Source organism: Apodemus sylvaticus, chromosome 5, assembly GCF_947179515.1.
Source record: "Apodemus sylvaticus chromosome 5, mApoSyl1.1, whole genome shotgun sequence".
NCBI classification, from domain to species: Eukaryota; Metazoa; Chordata; class Mammalia; order Rodentia; family Muridae; genus Apodemus; species Apodemus sylvaticus.
Window position 1 is genome coordinate 135082619 of NC_067476.1, and position 20349 is coordinate 135102967.

Sequence of the window (20349 nt, forward strand, 5' to 3'; positions counted from 1 at the left end):
TTTTCACAAAAATCTGGAGTTTTGCTGGGTAATCAAGACTCAAATCTACTCTTGTTGTTTTGCAGAGTGTGTTGTTACCTTTTCTTTTTTTTTCTTTTTTTTTGTTTAAAATTTTTTTATTCGATATATTTTTTATTTACATTTCAAATGATTTCCCCTTTTCTAGCCCCCCCACTCCCCAAAAGTCCCGTAAGCCCCTTTCTCTCCCCCTGTCCTCCCACCCACCCCTTCCCACTTCCCCGTTCTGGTTTTGCTGAATACTGCTTCACTGAGTCTTTCCAGAACAAGGGGCCACTCTTCCTTTCTTCTTGTACCTCATTTGATGTGTAGATTATGTTTTGGGTATTCCAGTTTTCTAGGTTAATATCCACTTATTAGTGAGTGCATACCATGATTCACCTTTTGAGTCTGGGTTACCTCACTTAGTATGATGTTCTCTAGCTCCATCCATTTGCCTAAGAATTTTATGAATTCATTGTTTCTAATGGCTGAATAGTACTCCATTGTGTAGATATACCACATTTTTTGCATCCACTCTTCTGTTGAGGGATACCTGGGTTCTTTCCAACTTCTGGCAATTATAAATAGGGTTGCTATGCACATAGTAGAGCATGTATCCTTATTACATGGTGGGGAATCCTCTGGGTATATGCCCAGGAGTAGTATAGCAGGATCTTCTGGAAGTGAGGTGCCCAGTTTTCGGAGGAACCGCCAGACTGATTTCCAGAGTGGTTGTACCAATTTGCAACCCCACCAGCATGGATTCCAATACAACGGTATTGCTAATATATCTATTTTTAGAAACTAAAAATTCGTGTTAAATTCATGGCATCAAATAAGTTGTACAACTTGGATTTGCCTGTTGCTGCTGAAATGGAATCCAGATAAGTTTAACCCAAGTTTTTGCACCTGGCTATTCCTGAAAATTTCAGATTTTCCCCATATACCAAAATTGTGGTGAGTGGGGTGACCTTAGTCCTAGTTTGTTGCTCTACAAGGTAATGTCCTTGTTGTCCTTCTGACTAAAATGGAAAAGTTCTAAAATTAAAGGGCCGTACCACCACAGTATGAAATGACTTCTTTAAGTCACATAGTGGATTTTCTATTGCAATAACAAGAAAAGATTTGCATGTATATCATGGCTTCTGATTTCAGACCACAAATGGATAGATAGTTGATTTTGTACACTGATGAATAAATGAGGTAGATAATAGATCACAGACTGAAGTTTAAGGCAGTCTTCTTTCTGGGTCATCATTATAGAGAAGGATATAGTGCGGGCACAGTGAGGGATTTAATATCTTCTAAGCTTGTATTTAAATCATGACATAAATGAAGGCATACGAGACTGGACGATGTATAATGTAACGAGCTTTATGTGACCCAAAGTATATTGAATTTCCTATTAGGGAACTCTCCTATGCAGATATGTACAATACTGGCTGACCCTAATATGTTAGCTCAGAGCTGTTAGACAGGACATTTACTGACGGGAGCAGCTTGTTATCAGCTACATCTCTCAGCAACTAGCCTTGCGCACAGGGGCAAAGTCACTCAGTATCTTATGAACGGTTTTCCATCTGCCAGATGAAGATCTACTGATTTTCGAAGCCTATGTAGCTATGTGTTTTTCTAAGCTGAGTCATGACTGAGAAGGAAATGAGAAGGAAAAGACCCCAGTGAATGAGAGTTCTCCAGCCTGTCTCAAATTTATTGTGGGATTAAAACTGAAGAACATACGCAAAAATTGAGATAACTGACCAACATTGAAGCAAATGGAGTCCAGCACAGAAAGGCAGCTCAGGGAGAAGGTTGAAAGCTTTCATTCCTTGACAGCAGTTTGGATTACTCAGGTGACCAAATAGAGCTGTTAGATCAATGTCTTTAAAGTCATTTCCTAGGGTTCTCAGCCTGGAGCAATCAGGAATCAGAATAAAGAATTGAATTTATTGTGAAATGAAATTTCTACAGTTTAAGCAAAACAGAGTTTGTAGACAAACTAATGTGTCCATGTTCAACAGGACTGTTACTTTTCCTGTCTGAAAATGTGCAGCCTGAGGGAAAAAAAAGTGAGAGTAAACCGCGTGTGCTCTAATACAGGAGGAGGGAAAGGACTAGTATGTAAATAAATGCAAAAATTTTTTTTTAAAAATGCATTAACAGCAGGACATTATGAACCATTTTTCTTTTGCAACATATTAGGAGAGGTCCCTTAACCTCAATAAGTTATTTTTTATTCCTTAATAAACACAAAACCTGAATGTATTCTTCCACAGGAAACGCACTGTGTCTAGGAAACCTCCCATGTAGAAATACTCTTTCTGGAAGTTTTCCTGGTGATTTTTTCCAAATGTTTGTGTATTTGACAAAAGGAAAAGAAATGAAAAAAAGAAATAGAAGAAAAAAAACAATCTGATGTGCTCTTCTCTCTCTGCTGGTACCAGGCATGCATGTGGCACCCAAACATACATGCAGGCGAAACACACATACTCATGAAAATAGATAATGTTTTAAAGGTTTGAAAAATAACATGTGCATGGAGGTAATCCATTTTAAAATAGGGAATGAAAAATATGTGTTTATTTTTTAAAAGTATTTGTTTCATCTGCATATATATGTGTTCACCACACTGTGTGCACCTGTTCTCAGGTATTTTGATGCTGTCAACAAGCAGTAACTAAAACTGCATGCTAGGGACCGTAGAGGACAACATTTACTATATATAAAAGGAGAGCATAGCCAGAACCAGGAACTTCTGGGAGAGTCCAGAGGGAACAATGTGGAGAGAAGATGAGGGAAGAAGCAAGAGCCAGACCAAGAGATCAGGATGATCTGGTGATGTAACAGAGAAGGTAACCAACATGAGGAATGGCAGCTGGGGGAAGGGCAGGCCTACCCCAGGCTAGAGGGCAAATGATTCCCTGTATAAGTTGGGGGCTGAGCTCTGCTGATTAAACCTGACAGGCAGGTTTGCTTTGATTTTTTCCAAGGCAGGGTTTCTCTGTGTAGCCCTGGCTGTCCTGGAACTCACTCTGTACACCAGACTGGCCTCAAACTCAGAAATCTGCCTGCCTCTGCCTCCCAAGTGCTGGGATTAAAGGTGTGTGCCACCACTGCCCAGCCACACATCTGAACCTAAGTGGAAATAACCTGAAAGATATCAGTACCTTGGAGCCCTTGAAAAGGTTGGATTGCCTGAAAAGCCTGGATCTGTTCGGCTGTGAGGTCACTAACCAGGGTGATCACTGAGAAACTATCTTCTTTCTCCTGCCCCAGCTGGCCTATCTGGATGTTTATGACTAAGAGGACCAGGGTCTGTGTCTGACTAGTTACCTGGCTTTGGATCCCTTTCCCTTATCTGGGTTACCTGCTCTGGCCTCAGTGGGAGAAGACACCTTATGAATATTGAAGCAAAAAGACTCAATAAAATTCTTCCCAACTCAATCCAAGAACATATCAAAACGATCATCCACAGGATCAGGTAGGCTTCATCCGAGGGATGCAGGGATTGTTCAATATATGGAAAACCATGAATGTAATCCACTATATAAATGAACTCAAAGAAAAAAAATCACATGGCCATTTCATTAGATGCTAGAAAGCATTTGACAAAATCCAATGTCTTCATGATAAAAGTCATGGAAAGATCAGGAATTCAAGGCCCTCTCCCATGCTCATGGATTGGCAGGATTAATGTAGTAAAAATGGCCATCTTGCCAAAAGAAATCTACAGATTCAATGAAATTCCCATCAAAGTTCCAACTCAATTCTTCATAGAGTTAGAAAAAAACAATTTTCAAATTCATCTGGAATAACAAAAAAACCCAGGATAGCTAACACTATCCTCAACAATAAAAGAACTTCTAGAGGAATCAGTATCCTGGACCAAAAATAGTACTACAGGGAAATAGTGATAAAAACTGAATGGTATTGGTATAGTGACAGGCAGGTAGATCAATGCAATAGAATTGAAGACCCAGAAATTAACCAACACACCTATAGAAATGACCATGTGATTTTAAATCTATATATCATGACTGACAGAAAAAGTCTCATTTATGAAACCATCCAAGTCACTTCTGGATACCAGCTTATACCCAACTATTTTGATTTATGATTCTTATGTAAGTATAGTTACAGTCCATGTTGAGTGCTAGGAAGCAACCTGGGTGTATTTGCAGACTTTAAAAATCCTGGAAAGAACCTGCAAGCTACCTTCCATTGGTGATCCTGATTGCTAGGCCTGCCCAGTGGCATTTCAGGACAGTAGCAGCTCCTCTACTGAGGGATCAGAGAGCAAATGACTCAGACAGGTGCAGCCTTCCTAGCTCTGCCCTTCTGCACTAGGTGAATTCAGAGCCCTAGTCTGGGAAGACTATTTTTTTGTGGTTTTTTTAAATTTGGTTTTTTTGAGGCAGGATTTCTCTGTATAGCCCTGGCTGTTCTGGAACTTACTCTGTAGACCAGGCTTGCCTCCCAAGTGCTGGGATTCAAGGTATGCACCACCACTGCCTGGCCATTGTCTTGTTTGTTTGTTTGTTTGTTGTTGTTTGTTTTTTATTTTTTGAAGACCCAGAAATAAACCAACACACCTGTGGAAAATTGATCCTTGACAATGGAGCTAAAATCATCCAGTGGGAAAAAGATAGCCTTTTCAACAAATTGTGCTGTTTCAACAGGTGGTTAGCATGCAGAAGAATAGAAATCGATCCACTCTTATATGCTTGTACAAAGCTCAAGTCCAAGTGGATCAAGGACCTCCACATAAAACCAGACACACTAAAACTGATAGAAAAGAAACTGGGGGATAGTCTTGAGTGCTTGGGCACAGGGGAAAATTTCCTGAATGGAACACCAATAGCTTATGCTCTAAGATCAAGAATAGACAAATGGGTCATCATAAAATTACCAAGTTCTGTAAAGCAAAGGACAATGTCAATAGGATAAAAAACAGCAACCAACAAATTGGGAAAAGATGTTTACCAACTCTACATCTGACACAGGGCTAATATCCAATATATCCAAAGAACTCAAGATGACAGACTCAAGAGAATCAAATAACCCTATTAAAAAACCCTATTTACAGAACTAAATAATGAATTCTCAACTTAGGAATACCGAATAGCAGAGAAGCATCTAAAGAAATGTTCAGCATCCTTAATCATCAAAGAAATGCAAATCAAAACAACCCTGAGATTCCATCTCACACCAGTCAGAATATCTAGGATCAAAAACTCAGGAGACAGCAGGTGCTGGCAAGGATGTGGAGAAAGAAGAACACTTCCCCAATGCTGCTGAGATTGCAAGCTGGTGCAACCCATCTGGAAATCAATTTGGTGGTTCCTCAGAAAACTGGCCATAGTACTACTGAGGACCCAGCTATACCACACCTGGGCATATATCCAAAAGATTCTCTTACATGTAATAAGGACACATGCTCCACTATGCTCATAGCAGCCTTATTTATAATAGCCAGAAGCTGGGAAGAACCCAGATTTCCCTCGACAGAAGAATGGATATGTTGGGAATCAGAGAGCTTGGCTCAACACCCCCAGCTGAGCTTTTTGCACAGGTTTCTTGAGAGCAAAAGATCCTGTGGCTTAGCTTGATTCCTGCCTTCCCGCCTGGTGTGGTACAGACTTCCCAGGTGCCTCACCTATGACTATAATTGTTTTTTCCTGTTCCCTTCCCTGGCCTCTAGTATATATATTGCTAGTCTCTCAGTAAATCTTTGGCATTCTCCTTGCAGAATGACCCGTGTCTGTGTTTTTTGTCAATCCCCCAGGCCTACGCCCGATACTCAGTACCGTGGCAGCACGGGCACTGTCATGGATACAGAAATTGTGGTACATTTACACAATGGAATACTACTCAGCTATTAAAAACAGTGAATTCGTGAAATTCTTAGATAAATGGATGGACCTAGAAAGTAACATATTGTGTGAGGTAATCCAATCACAAAAGAACATTCATGGTATGCACTCACTGATAAGTGGATGTTACCCAGAAGCTTGGAATACCCAAGATACAGTTCAAAGACCACATGAAACTCAAAAAGAAGGAAGACCAAACTGTTGATACTTTGGTCCTTCTTAGAAGGGGGATTAAAACAGCTATGGGGGGGGATACATAGACAAAGTATGGAGCAGCAACTGGAGGAAAGGCCAGCTAGAGACTAGCCCACCTGGGGATCCACCCCACATACTGTCCCAAACACAGTCACTATTGTGAATGCCAACAAGCGCTTGCTGACAGGAATCTGATATTGCTATCTCCTCAGACGCTCTGCCACGTACCCAACAAATACAAAGGTGGTTGCTCCCAGCCAACCATTGGACTGAGCACAAGGTCCCCAATGAAACCTTGAGAAAGGACCCACAGAGCTGAATGCACTGTCAACCCCATAGTCCCTAGTTAGTCCCAGGGACTAAACGTCCAACCAAAGAGTACACATGAAGGGAACCATGGCTCCAATTGCATATGTAGCAAAAGATGGCCTTGTTGTACATCAAAGTGAGGAGAGGCCCTAGGCCATGAGAATTTTAGATGCCCAGGTATAGGTGATACAAGTACAGGGAAGCAGGAGCAAATGGGTTGGTGAACAGGAGGAAGATGGGATGGGGTGTTTTCAGAGGGGAAATCAGAAAGGGGATTACATTTGAAATTTCAATAAAATAATCTAATAAAATATAAGAAAGAAATCTTTAATAAAAATAAAAGAAAACCTCGGAAAGAGATCAGGAGACATAGATGCAAGTATCAGCCACACAATACAAGAGGTAGAAGAGAGAATCTCAGGTGCAGATGATACCATCGAACACATTGACACAACAGTCAACAAAAATGAAAAATGCAAAAAGCTCCTCACCCAAAATATCCAGGAAATCCAGCACACAATGAGAAGACCAAACCTGTGGATAATATGTATAGAAAGAGAGTGAAGATCTCCAACTTAAAGGACCAGTAAATATCTTCAACAAAATTATAGAAGAAAATTTCCCTAACCTAAAGAACATACAAGAAGCCTATAGAATTCCAAACAGATTGGGCCAGATCAGAAATTCCTTCTGACACATAATAGTCAAAACACCAAATGAACTAAACAAGAATATTAAAAGCAGAAAGGAAAAAAAGGTCAAGTAACATTTAAAGGCAGACCTATCAGAATTATACCAGACTTCTCCCTAGAAACAAGCAAAGTCAGAAGATCTGAGCAGATCTCATAAAGACACTAATAGAACATTTTTGCCAAGAATTTTCACCTGAGGTATATTGAGTGGCTGACAACCACCTAAAGAAATGTTCAATATCCCAGATCATCAGGAAAATGCAAATCAAAACAATCCTGAGATTTCACCTCACAGCAGTCAGAATGGCTAAGATAAAGAACTCAGGAGACAGCAGGTGCTGGAGAGGCTGTGGAAAAAGAGCAACACTCTTCCACTGCTGGTGGTATTGCAAGCTGGTGCAACCCATCTGGAAATCAGTTTGGTGGATCCTCAGAAAACAGGGCATAATACTACCTGAGGACCCTGCTGTACCACTCCTGGGCATATACCCACAGGATTCTCCTGCATGTAGTAAGGATCCATGTTCCACTATGCTTATAGCAGCCCTATTTATAATTGCCAGAAGCTGGAAAGAACCTACATGCCCCTCAATGGAGAAATGGACACAGAATATGTGGTATATATACACAATGGAGTACTATTCAGCCATTAAAAACAATGAATTCATGAAATTCTTAGACAAATGGATGGAACTGGAGAATATCATCCTGAGTGAGGTAACCCAGTCACAAATGAACACTCATGGTATGCACTCACTGATAAGTTGATAGTAACCTAGAAGCTTGGAATACCCAAGACACAATTCACATATCAAATGATGCCCAAGAAGGAGGAAGAACAAAGTATGGATACTCTAGTCCTTCTTAGAAGGAGAAACAAAATACCTAGAGAAGGAGATAAAGAGACAAAGTGTGGAGCAGAGTCTGAAGGAAAGAACATCCAGATACTACCCAACCTAGGAATCCATCCAATATACAGTTACAAAACCCAGACAATATTGTGGATGCCCACAAGGGCTTGCTAACAGGAGCCAGATATAGCTGTCACTTTGGAGGTTCTGCTAGTGCATGGCAAATACAGAGGGGTAAACTCTCAGCTAGCCATTGAACTGAGCACAGGGTCCCCAAAGGTTATAGGTTGAGATGGGAGCTCAACCTATACGGTAAATGCAATGAAAAGTGTGTCATTTTACACAGTGAAGGAGAATATCCTCACATTAAGAATGGCCTTCCACGGGCTTTGGAATGCTCGTGGAGTGTCAGCAGAAGCACCAGTCATTGCACTAGCCTGCAATGGAGATTTAGTGAAACAGCACAGCAGAAGCAGCAGAGGAAGCAAAGACATTCATGCCAGACGCCAGCTTTGTGGTATAACTAAGTGATCAATATACACCAAATAATTTATTTGCACTAGGAAGTAGTGTCAGTAGCTTTAGGATCCCAATTCTTTTTTAACCACACATGAGGGTCCCTAGATCTTTCTACTTGGAGGGAATGTGGCAAGTCACCATAGGCCACCCAGAGAAAAGGCCACACTTTCAGAGCAGGGGATCTCCATCTGTTTTCTCATCAACATTTCCCTGCCCACTGCAATACTTGTTACCACCACCTTCTCTGGACTTAAGTGGCAAGCACTTCAGTCCTCACCTTGGATCTTGTCAAAAAGCCAGACATTGCACATGGCTGGATGTCCTGGGCCAAAGTGAGAAACAAGGCCCGTGCTGGGTTCCCAGGTCTTCTCTAAACTAGTTGTACAGCGTGGCTAATGCTTTAGATAGGGTTGGATAGGGTTAGGGACAAGATACAACTGATTTGGAGGGATTTTAAAACTGATTTAAGGGGAACTAATTAATTTAGCAAAGCCATCTACAGAGGCAAACATGGTACCAAATTCTTTCTGGATCAAATTGAACGAATTATGACCTTTTCCCACAGGAGAACTCACTGTGTGGTACCCTGACAAGTGCTTTGCCAGGAAATAAGGCTAAGGGAATGAATGGCAAAAGATTAAAAGTCGGCCGGGCAGTGATGACGCACTCCTTTAATCCCAGCACTTGGGAGGCAGAGGCAGGTGGATTTCTGAGTTCAAAGCCAGCCTGGTCTACAGAGTGAGTTCCAGGACAGCCAGGGCTACACAGAGAAACCCTGTCTCAAAATCCTAAAAAAAAGGAACAAAGAAAAAAGAAAAACAAAAGAAAGGAAAGAAAGGAAGAGAGAGAGAGAGAGAGAGAGAGAGAGAGAGAGAGAGAGAGAGAGAGAGAGAGAGAGAGAGAGAGAGAGAGAAAGGAAGGAAGGAAGGAAGGAAGAAAGAAAGAAAGAAAGAAAGAAAGAAAGAAAGAAAGAAAGAAAGAAAGAAAGAAAGAAAGAAAGAAAGAAAGTAAGTCCTGGATGAAGAGCAAGCACAGGTGATGCCTGCAGTATTATTTATTACAGAGAAATGCTTAGTGGGCTTCTAAAGTGCCTTAGTCAGGGTTTCTATTCCTACACAAACATCATGATCAAGAAGCAAATTGGGGAGGAAAGGGTTATTCAGCTCACACTTCCCAAATAGCTGTTCATCACCAAAGCAAGTCAGGACATGAACTCAAGCAGGTCAGGAATCATGAGCTGATGCAGAGACCATGGAGGGATGTTACTTACTGGCTTGCTTCCCCTGGCTTGCTCAGCTTGCTTTCTTATAGAACCCAAGACTATCAACCCAAGGGTGGCACCACCCACAAGGAGCCCTCCCTTCTTGATCACTAATTGAAAAAAGGTCCCACAGCTGGATCTCATGGAGGCACTTCCCCAACTGAAGCTCCTTTCTCTGTGATAACTCCAGCCTATGTCAGGTTGACACACAAAACCAGCCAGTACAGAAGGCAAGGAGATATGAGCCCAATGGGACTTCTCTTGCAGAGTCACACGGGATATATTGAATTTCTCTGGAAATGCATGGTCACAAACATGTGAAATGTTTGCCTGGGAAACATACAGAGAGTAACTTGACAAGTTTTACTCCTCGTTTGTTACATGAGTGTCCTCTACTTATATACTTCAAATTCCCAGTCTCCTAGAGATATAGGTGTTCAGCATAAATAACGTGAATTTTGTACCTTTTAGATATTTTATACTAACAGTCTTTTTTAAAAAATTATTTAATTGGGCTGGAGAGATGGCTCAGCAGTTAAGAGCACTGACTGCTTTTCCAAAGCTACTGAGTTCAAATCCCATAAACCACATGTTGACTCACATCCATCTGTAATAAGATCTGAAACCCTCTTCTGGAGTGTCTAAAGATAGCTACAGTGTACTTACATATAATACATAAATCTTTAAAAAAAAGGAAAAAACATGTATTTAATACTTATTTTTATACTCCAGATTTTATCCCCCCTCCCAGTCTACACTGACTATTCCACATTCCATACCTGCCCCTTCATCTCCCGAGGATGTCCACAACCCTGCACCCTACCTCACCCCACCAGATCTCCCCAATCTCTGGGGCCTTCAGTCTCTTGAGGATTGGGCACATCTTCTTTTTTTTTTAATATTTAAAAATATTCATTTCCCAAACTGAGGACACATGTTCAACAGTGAAAACTTGAGAGAAACTGCTCTTAGTGCTTCAAGCATCTATGGACAGAAAAGATAAGAGTCCCAGAACATGTCTCCATTGCAATGTAAGGCATTCAAGAACTACTGTCCATGATGTCTTCCTTGTGGTCTTTGTGATGGTCAAAGTATGGAAGTTAGTGTTTATGAATAGAAGCCAGTCTGACTTGTAAAATGTCATGGCAAAAAATAGTTTTACTTTTAGAGATTATGTTGAGGGCTGGAGAGATGGCCCAGCTGTTAAGAGCACTGACTGACCTTTCAGAGGTCCTGAGTTCAATTCCCAGCAACCACATGGTAGATCACAGCCACCAATAATGGAATCTGGTGCGCTCTTCTAGTGTGTCTGAAGACAGTGACAATGCCCTCATATAAATAACATCAATCTTTAAAAAAATTACAGAGACTATGTTAAATATAATTATTTCATCTATTTAATTTTTGGTGAGACTAATGAGTTTACTGGGCTTGTTTATAGAACATAGATGAGATTTACTCATAAAAGCATAGGTATTCCCCAAAGAGTAGAATTACTGCAAATCCACACCTGTCATGAATGGTAACCTCTTGAAAGCTATATCTTCAAGTCTCTTTTACATTACCAGTCTACTTTTTATATAGTATATCATCTCCCCAGATTACTCTCAGCTATGTGAGGGAGAATTATGTAGAGTTCCAAGTGAGACACTATTAACCCTCCTTAGGGAATATCAATAGTTCATTGCAAATGACCTAGCTACCACTGTTTTGTTCTACTCTAGCTGTCATGATTGCAGGGATAAAGTCCAGGATGGCTTCTATTTTTCCTGGAAGAAAAAGCATGGCATCATGACTGTTTGGGGCTCTAAGTATTTCTGTGATGGCTAAACTTGGTTGTCAATGTCAGTACATCTCAAATTGACTAAAACCCAAGTCATTGGGCACATCCATGGGAGATTTTTAGTTTATTTGATTGCTTGAGGTCAGAAAACCCTCCCTAAATTTGAGCCAACTTTTCTTATGGTATCCTAACGAAAGATCATGGAAGAAAGAAGCTTTGGCCCTTTGCCTGCTTGCCCCCACTCGCACTTCATGGGTGTTGGAACCTACTGCTTCAGGATTCAGCTATACATTTAAATGTATTGCCTTGTGGACTGAACACCTACTGGATTCTTGAAGCTTCTGTTCAGAGAGAGCCATTATTAGACTAGCTGGATCACAAACTATAAGCCAATTTGAAATTCCCCTTTATTTGTATTCCCTTGGTATTATACATAATTCGCTGTTGCATTTACAGAGTGGAGCCTGGCATAACTGTTTCCTAAGATGCTACACCCAGCAGCCAATGGAAAAAGATGTGGTGACCGACAGGCAAACATTAGCTGGAACTTAGGGAGTCTTATTGAAGTGCTGGGGGAAGGACTGAAGGACCAGAATGGTACAGGGATTCCACATGAAGACCAAGAAAGACAAGATACCTGAAACCATGGTGGATTTAGGTCCCTGCACACATGTAGCAGATGTACAACTTGGGTTTTTTTTTAATTATTTATTTTATGTACGTGATACACTGTAGCTGTCTTCAGACACTCCAGAAGAGGGTGTCAGATCTCATTACAGATGATTGTGAGCCACCATGTGGTTGCTGGGATTTGAACTCAGGACCTCTGGAAGAGAAGTCAGTGCTCTTAACCTCTAAATCTTCTCGCTAGCCCCAACAACTTGGTTTTTATGTGGGTATCCAAACAACTGAAGTGGAAGCCGACCACGAATCGGTTTCATTCCTGTCTATAGATACAATTTCCCTATGTAGTCCACATCATCTGGCCTTAGCGGGATTGGATGTATCTAATCTTTCAGTAACTTCATGGGTCAAAGTGTGTGTGTGTGTTGGGGGGTGTGTGGTGCGGTGGCTGGGGTGTGTGTGGTACAGTGGCTGGGGAGATGATACCCAGTGGGTGACACTCCCTTCTTAGAGGAGAAAGAGAGGGAATAATGGGTGGAAAATTTGTATGAAGTGGTACTGGGAGGAGAGGGTGTGCTTATACTGTGATGTTAGTTGAATAAAAAATTCAAAATTATTTTAAGCTAGGGACATTTTATTTTCTTTGTACTTTTATATAGAATATTTCTTCTACTAAAAAAAGAGAAGCCGGGCAGTGGTGGCACATGCCTTTAATCCCAGTACTTGGGAGGCAAGGCAGCGAGATTTCTAAGTTTGAGGCCAGCCTGGTCCTCAGAGTGAGTTCCAGGACAGCCAGGGCTATACAGAGAAACCCTGTCTCAGAAAACAAACAAACAAACAAAAAAAGCAAAAGCAAAAACAAACAAACAAGAACAACTGTGAACAGAGCTGTAGAAATAGAGAAACATCAGTATTACCCTGGAATGCTGGAATGGAAAGGCTTACATCTTTCGGTCAGTATATATAACAGGGATGTAAGGAAATTAAACTGAAAAGCGGTATGCTAAGCCCAGGAGTCCATGAATGAGTTGGAAGAATGAATTTCCAGCCATGAATACCATTGTCTTAAGAACCACAGATGTAGCATACTGGTTGTTAATCCCTATCAGAATTACTGTCTTAAAATCTACTTAAGGTATTTCTGCAATCTTCTGTCTACTTTAATAAGAATCAATTCCATACAATTATGACTTTATTATTCCTTTATGCATATAGGGTTACTGAACATCCATTGTCTTATCATCATCCTTCCAATACCTGCCATACATCCAATTCTTCTCAATGAGTAGCCTTCCTGATTTAGGTCTTTGTTTTATGTGCTTGATGAACTGGGTTTAAATAGGGTTGCTTATGTGAGTGCTGATGGAGTTTATTTGTAAGAATATGAAAACATCACTCCAGCAGAACATGGCATTCTTCTCTGGACAATCACTGAATGTTCAGGAATGTTTGATATAGAGTTGTTAAGTGACACCTTATCCCCCTAATCATAGGTGCAATTGTAATAGCCATATCATATCAAGTAATTAGTGTGTCACAGCATTTCATCCCATCACCTGGCTCTTGGACACTTTCCAACCCTCTTCCATGGTGTTGTCCTAGCATTGCGGGGATGATATCCACGTTCTGCTTAGGGCTGGGCACTCATGGTTGCTTACTCCCAGCACTTTGATCAGGCATGAGACTGCGCATAGGTTTACTGCTGGTCACCTATTTCCTTTCCCTGAAATACAACAACAACCCATGTGAAGGGGAAAGGGATGGTATAATAAATCATTCTACCCATCTCCAGAGTTCTCCTCAGAGACATTTCAGAAGCCTTTTGGCACTGGTGACCACACATAAACCTGTTAACAGATTCCTCCCAAGTGACCCAGCATGAGCTACCGGAGGATCCCCAGCAACCCTCTAAAGGGGACTCCATTCTGATTTTAGCTCTTGGTTGATTTAGAACCCTCACATTGAGTGTTGGGTTATACTTATTCACACATCTCCACTCTGCTTCACAGTGACTGGGTGATGGTATTATTTCCTGTGAATCTAATTAGAGAACTCTGGGGGTGGGGATGGGTCCAGTCCTTTTGCCTCTTAAATACATTCTTGCCAAAATGAACCTATGTCTTTTGTCAGTCTGAAAGCTACCAGTCCCTTGGCTGATTCCTAAGCCTTACCAGGTTCCTTTTCACTCCTGAAGTCATTGTCCTAGCATGCTGGTAGGAAAGTCCCCTGTAGAATAACAGGTCTTCTGGCAACATGTGAAGCTAGCACATGTTACTTTATTGCTGGTGGGAATGCAAGTTTGTACAATCACTGTGGAAATTAATTTGGTTTGCCATTTTCTCAGAAAACTGGGAATAATTCTGTTCATGACCCAGCCATAAAACTCCTAGGTGTATATAACTAACACATGTTCTACCATATCATAGGATACTTGCTACATTCTGTTCATAGCTGCTTTATTTGTAATAGCCAGAAACTGGAAACAATTCAGATGTCCCTTAACAGAATGGGTAAAGAAAATGTGGTTTATTAATACACGGGAAGACTACTCAGTTACTGAAACAAGGATAACAAATGAATGAAACTATAAATTATCATCCTAAGTAAGGTAATCCAGACTCAAAAGAACATGCATATTTGAACTCACTTATAAGTAGATTTTAGCCAGGAAGTACAGGATAGCCATGGTACAATTCACAGATCCACAGAAGCTAAATTACAAGGAGGGCACAAAGAATGCTTGAATCCCACTCAGAAGGGGAAATAACAGTCTTCAGAGGTGGATGGATGGGGGGAACTGTGTGGGAGAGAGGAAAGTGAGGGGGAGTGTTGGGAGATCATATGTGGGAAAAGAGGGTGCAGAGGGTGAACGGGAATCAACAGCAGGCTGAGGGAGTCTCCGGGGCATCTATGAGGGTGTCTGTAGTTGGAATTCACTCCTGGCAGTGGTGATATGGAGCCTGAAGTGACCACCTCCTGTAACAAGGCAGGATTCACAGTCAAGAAATGACACTAACTCACTTACAAAACCTTCTTGCCTACAGGTAGCGCAGAAACAACGAATGGAGACTGAGGGAATTGCCAGCAATGGCTGGTCCAACTTCAGACCCATCCCATAGACAAGAACCAATCTCTGACACCGTTAATGATTCTCCTCATGCTTACAGACTGGAGATTAGCATAACTGTCCTCTTAGAGGCTCTAGACTGCAGCTGTCCAAAATGGAAGCTGAGTCTGATCCCCAAACATTGGAGGGAGCTCCAAGAGTCTTATGCAGGATTTGCAGGAGGGACTGGGGGTAAGAACTTCACAGGTAGACCAAGAGTCAACTGATCTGGACCTTTGGGGGTTCTGAGAGACTGAACCACCAACCAAAGGGCATTCATGAGCTGGCACTGTACACCCATACCCCATAAATGTGTACCATATGTGCAGCTTGGAATACAGACAAGTTCCCAACAAATGTACTAGCGAGAGTCCCTGACTCTGTTGCCTGCCTGTGATGCTGCTCCCCAAAATGTGCTTTTTTCTTTCCTTCTTTTTCTTTTTTATTTAATCTTTTTTTACAGTCCAGAATTTATCTCCTCCCCAGTCCATCTTCTGACTATTCCACATCCCATACCTCCTCTTTCATCTCCATGAGGATGTCCCCACTCTCTAACTCACCTGACCTCTAAACTCCCTGGGGCCTCCAGTCTCTTGAGGTTAGGTGCATCTTCTCTGGGTCCAGAACTGGCATTCCTCTGCTTTATATGTGTTGGGGGGGGGGAGGCTCATATCATCTGGTATGTGCTGCCTGGATGGTGGCCCAGTGTCTGAGAGATTTCAGGGATCCAGGTAAGTTTAGACTGCTAGGCCTCCTACAGAGTGGCCCTCCTCCTCTGCCTCTTCCAGTGGTTCCCTACTTCAACCACATGGGCCAGCAGCTTCTGTCCATTGATTGGGTATAAATATCTGCATCTCTTTCAGCTGCTTGTTGGATCTGAGGGCTGTCATAATAGCCCCTTTTTGTGAGCACATCTTAGCCTCAGTGATAGTATCAGGCCTTGGGGCCTCCCTTTGAGCTAGATCCCACTCAGGGCTTGTCGCTGGACCTCCTTTTCCTTGGGCTTTTCTCCATTTTTGTTTCTGTAGTTCCTTCAGACAGAAGCGATTATTGGTTAGAGTTTTGGGCTGTGGGATGGCAAACCCGGCCATCACTTGATACCCTGTCTTTCTGCTGGTGGTGGGCTCTATAAGTTCCCCATCCCCACTGTAGGGCATTTCATCTAAGGTCCCTCCCTTTGGGTCCTGAGAGTCTCCCACCTCCCAGGTCTCTGGTACATTCTGGAGGGCCCCCACCTCCTACCTCCCAAGTTGGCCTGTTTCCATTCTTTCTGCTGGCCCTCAGGGCTTCAGTCCTTTTCTCCCACCCAATACTTTGATCATATTCCCCTCTTCCCCTTCCTGTCCCTTTCCTACACAGGTCCCTCCCTTCCTCCCCCTGCTGTGATTGTTTTCTTCTCTCTCCCAAGTGTGATTGAGGCATCCTTACTGGGCCCCTTCTGCCTGTTAACCTTTTTGAGTTCTGTAGATTTTTGGATATTCTGTACATTGTAGTGTGTGTGTGTGTGTGTGTGTGTGTGTGTGTGTGTGTGTGTGTGTAATATTCACTTATTAGGGACTACATGCCATGCATGCCCTTTGAGTATGAGTTACCTTACTCAGGATGGTATTTTCTACCTGAGAGTACATCTGAGAGTACTTTCTACCTGCAAAACTCAGGAACTCCTCATTCTTAATAGCTGAGTAGTATTTCACTGTATAAATGATCCACATTTTCTGTATCCATTCTACTGTTGTCAAACATCTGAGTTGTTTCCAGCTTCTGGCTGTCACAAAGCCACTACTAACAAAGTGGAACACATGTCCCTCTGGCCTGGTAGAGCATCTTTTGGGTATATTCCCAAGTGTGGTATTGCTGGGTCTTCAGGTAGATCTATTTGCAATTTTCTGAGGAACCTCCAGATTGAGTTCCAGAGAGGTTGTACCAGTTTGCATTCCCACCTCTTTCTCCACATCCTCACCAGCCTGTGCTTTCACTTGAGTTTTTCATCTTGGCCATTGTGATTGGTAATCTCAGAGTCATTTTGATTTGCATTTCCCTGATCACTAAGAACTTTTAACATTTCTTTGGCTGCTTCTCAGCCATTGGAGATTCCTCTGTTTTGAATTCTGTTTACTTTATACCTCATATTTTGAATAGGTTGTTTGGTCAATTCTTATGGAAATGACACCAGTAAAAAATGACTTGCTGTTTACAATATGAAAAGACAATATTTTATTAATATAATGTTTCAGCTAATTTTATTTGCACATCAGAGAGATGGCTCAGGAAAAATTTATTGTAGACAAACTTGACCTTGATCATTTTATACACATGGCTAAAGTAGATGGTACGATGCTGTTAACCTCCACATAACTGTCATGGCTTAAAAACCCATATTCACATCACACACACACACACACACACACACACACACACACACAAATAGAAATGCTTTAGTAAAAATAAATCTCACTGGTGGTACATTATCTAACATCTCTAGATAATCCCCTTTGATGGCATACTTCAAGATGAAGTGCCAAATGGTAACTAATGGGACCATGAAGAAGCATGGGACATCAAATGTATATATGTACATATCCATAGCAATCAAGTTATCTTGTGATATACTATTGATTGCTGAATATCCTATCTCATTACCTCTCTACCAGATACATGACAATGCTGTTTTGGATACATATGAAGTATATAATGTTTGTTATATTCTATTAAGCATTTTAACATTAGCATTATTAAAGTCTGTTGACAAAAATAGGACACACTGGGGTACATATCTATACTAATTTGTATTCAGGAGCCTGACACATGAGAATCAATGGTTAAAAATGTAGCTCTGACTATTAAGTGACATCCAATCCAGGCCAGATAACATACCACAACATTTGGAGGGAATTTGTGACACTTGTGCTGCCACTTTCATGGTTATCCAAAACACTCTGAAATCTTAAGCCAAATTAAAATCTTTTAGAAGTTCCCTTATACACTGGGTTTTATCACAGCGACAGAAAAGGCACTAATACACACTCATAAAGCTTTATATCTAGAAGAGTAATTTCATGTAATTGAAGACAACTGGAATTTTGAGTCAAAACAGAATAAATAGGGATTACTGTGTTTGCAAGTGCAAACACAATGAAGTCGGACATCACATCACAATGCTTGAGTAGACTGTTGAGTAGACATGTTTTTTCCTCCAGAAAAATAATCTTGTACAACTGAATGTGTGTCAGCTATAGATATTACCAAATTCTTCAGAGTAACAGATTCACTTCAGTATGAATTTGTTAGGTCCTCAAAGACTACTGTGATATGCAAAGTCTTTAAAGATGTATTATACATAAAATGTTTCACTCTTGTCTGAAGATACCATGAAGTACAAAATGTTATCACACTGTGATTTTTTTGCAGTATCACTTTTTCTCATGATTTTTCATACTGCTACATGCGAATGATTCACTAACTGCATATTCCTAAGACTCCTATCCACTATGTGTTCCTTTTAGTAACTGCATATAACTTGGTTGATATTTGTAAGGTTTCTTCTCCAGTGTGATTTTTTTTCTTAAGTATTCAAAAATGACTGTGATATGCAAATGTTGGGAACAAACAAAAGAAACATGTTCTAAGAATTGCGTTTTTGTTATTAGCTTGTTTTTAACCATGAGGTAAAATTGAGTTCAAATTCCCTAGGCCCTGGGATAGGACTTCCCAATAGTAGACCAGCTTCTATTATGTACCTTTTGTTCCTGAAAGCATAATGACTGTCCCAGACAATGTCTTCTGCTATTTATCTTTTGTTCCACAAAATATAATAGCTGTTCCTAACTATAAAAAAAAAAATGGATGTGACTGTTTAGACTGTAACATGCCCATTCTGTATCAGCTGATGTAGAAAATTACATTAGGAAAGCACCTACTCCTAAATACGGATTGGTCAGAAAATGTAACTGTATCTTGGAGCAGTTCTTTCAAACTTAAAAGCTCTATGTCATCCTGGCTCAGTGTGGGGAGGTTGGTGCAGGGAATGTCACAGTTCAGCTTCCAAGTATGTTCTCTGTCCCCGATCCATAAGCAGCAGCTTTATTACTATAAATTCTAGTCACTTGCATTACATACATTTGAGTTGTGTTGGATCTCAGAGGAGCCCATAACACAAAGGTATTACCACACTGCTTATACTCATAGACTACAGTATGAATACTTTCATGATGATGACAACTTGTGAGATTTGAAAAGGCTTCACCATGGGAAGTATGTTTAAAGTTTCACTCCAGTATGCATTCCTTTCATGATGATGAAGACTATAGAAATGTGCAAAGGTGCGGGGCAGTGGTGGTAATCTCAGCACTTGGGAGGCAGAGTAAGGAGGATTTCTGAGTTTGAGGCTAGCCTGGTCTACAGAGTGAGTTCCAGGATAGCCAGGGCTATACAGAAAAACCCTATCTCGGGGGGGGGGGGGGAAGAAGAAGTATGCAGAGGCTTCACTGTCTTAGGTTCATAGTATACTCATAGGGTTTCTTTACAGTATGGTTTCTTTCATGCCATTGAATACATCTGATATGCTTTTCCACATGTCTTACATTCATAGTTTCTCACCAGTTTGTCTTCTTTCATGTCTTAGGAGATAACTATTTCATACAAAGGTTTTAACCACATTGGTTACATTCAAAGGGTCTCTCTCCAGTATGTGTTCTTTAATGTATTTGGAGACTATGATGATTTGTAAAAGCTTTACCTCACTGATTACATTCATAGAGCTTATCTCCTGTATGTGTCCTTTTATGATACAAGAGACCAGTTTGACATGAAAAGGTTTTCCCATGTTATTGATAATATTAATAGATTTCTCTCTAGTAAGTGTTCTTTTATGCACTTGGAGACTACTGTGACTTGCAAAGAGCTTAACATATTGCTTTCATTCATAGGGTTTCTTTCCAGCGTGTATTCTTTTATGTGTTAAGAGATGACTGTTTCTTGCAAAGGCTTTACCACATTGGTCACATTCAAAAGGTTTCTCTCCAGTATGTGTTCTTTTATGTAATTGAAAATGACTATGATGTATGAAGGCTTTACCACATTCATTGCATTCATATGGTCTCTCTCCAGTATGTGTTCTTTTATGATACAGTAGACCAC

General features: G+C 41.0%; 1 protein-coding gene across 1 annotated transcript in view; it reads left to right on the forward strand.

Annotated features, from left to right (window-relative positions):
- LOC127684951 (zinc finger protein 260-like) overlaps window positions 1–20349 on the forward strand; it is a 145664-nt gene that overhangs the window by 15402 nt on the left and 109913 nt on the right. The gene's annotated exons all lie outside the window — the stretch shown is intronic.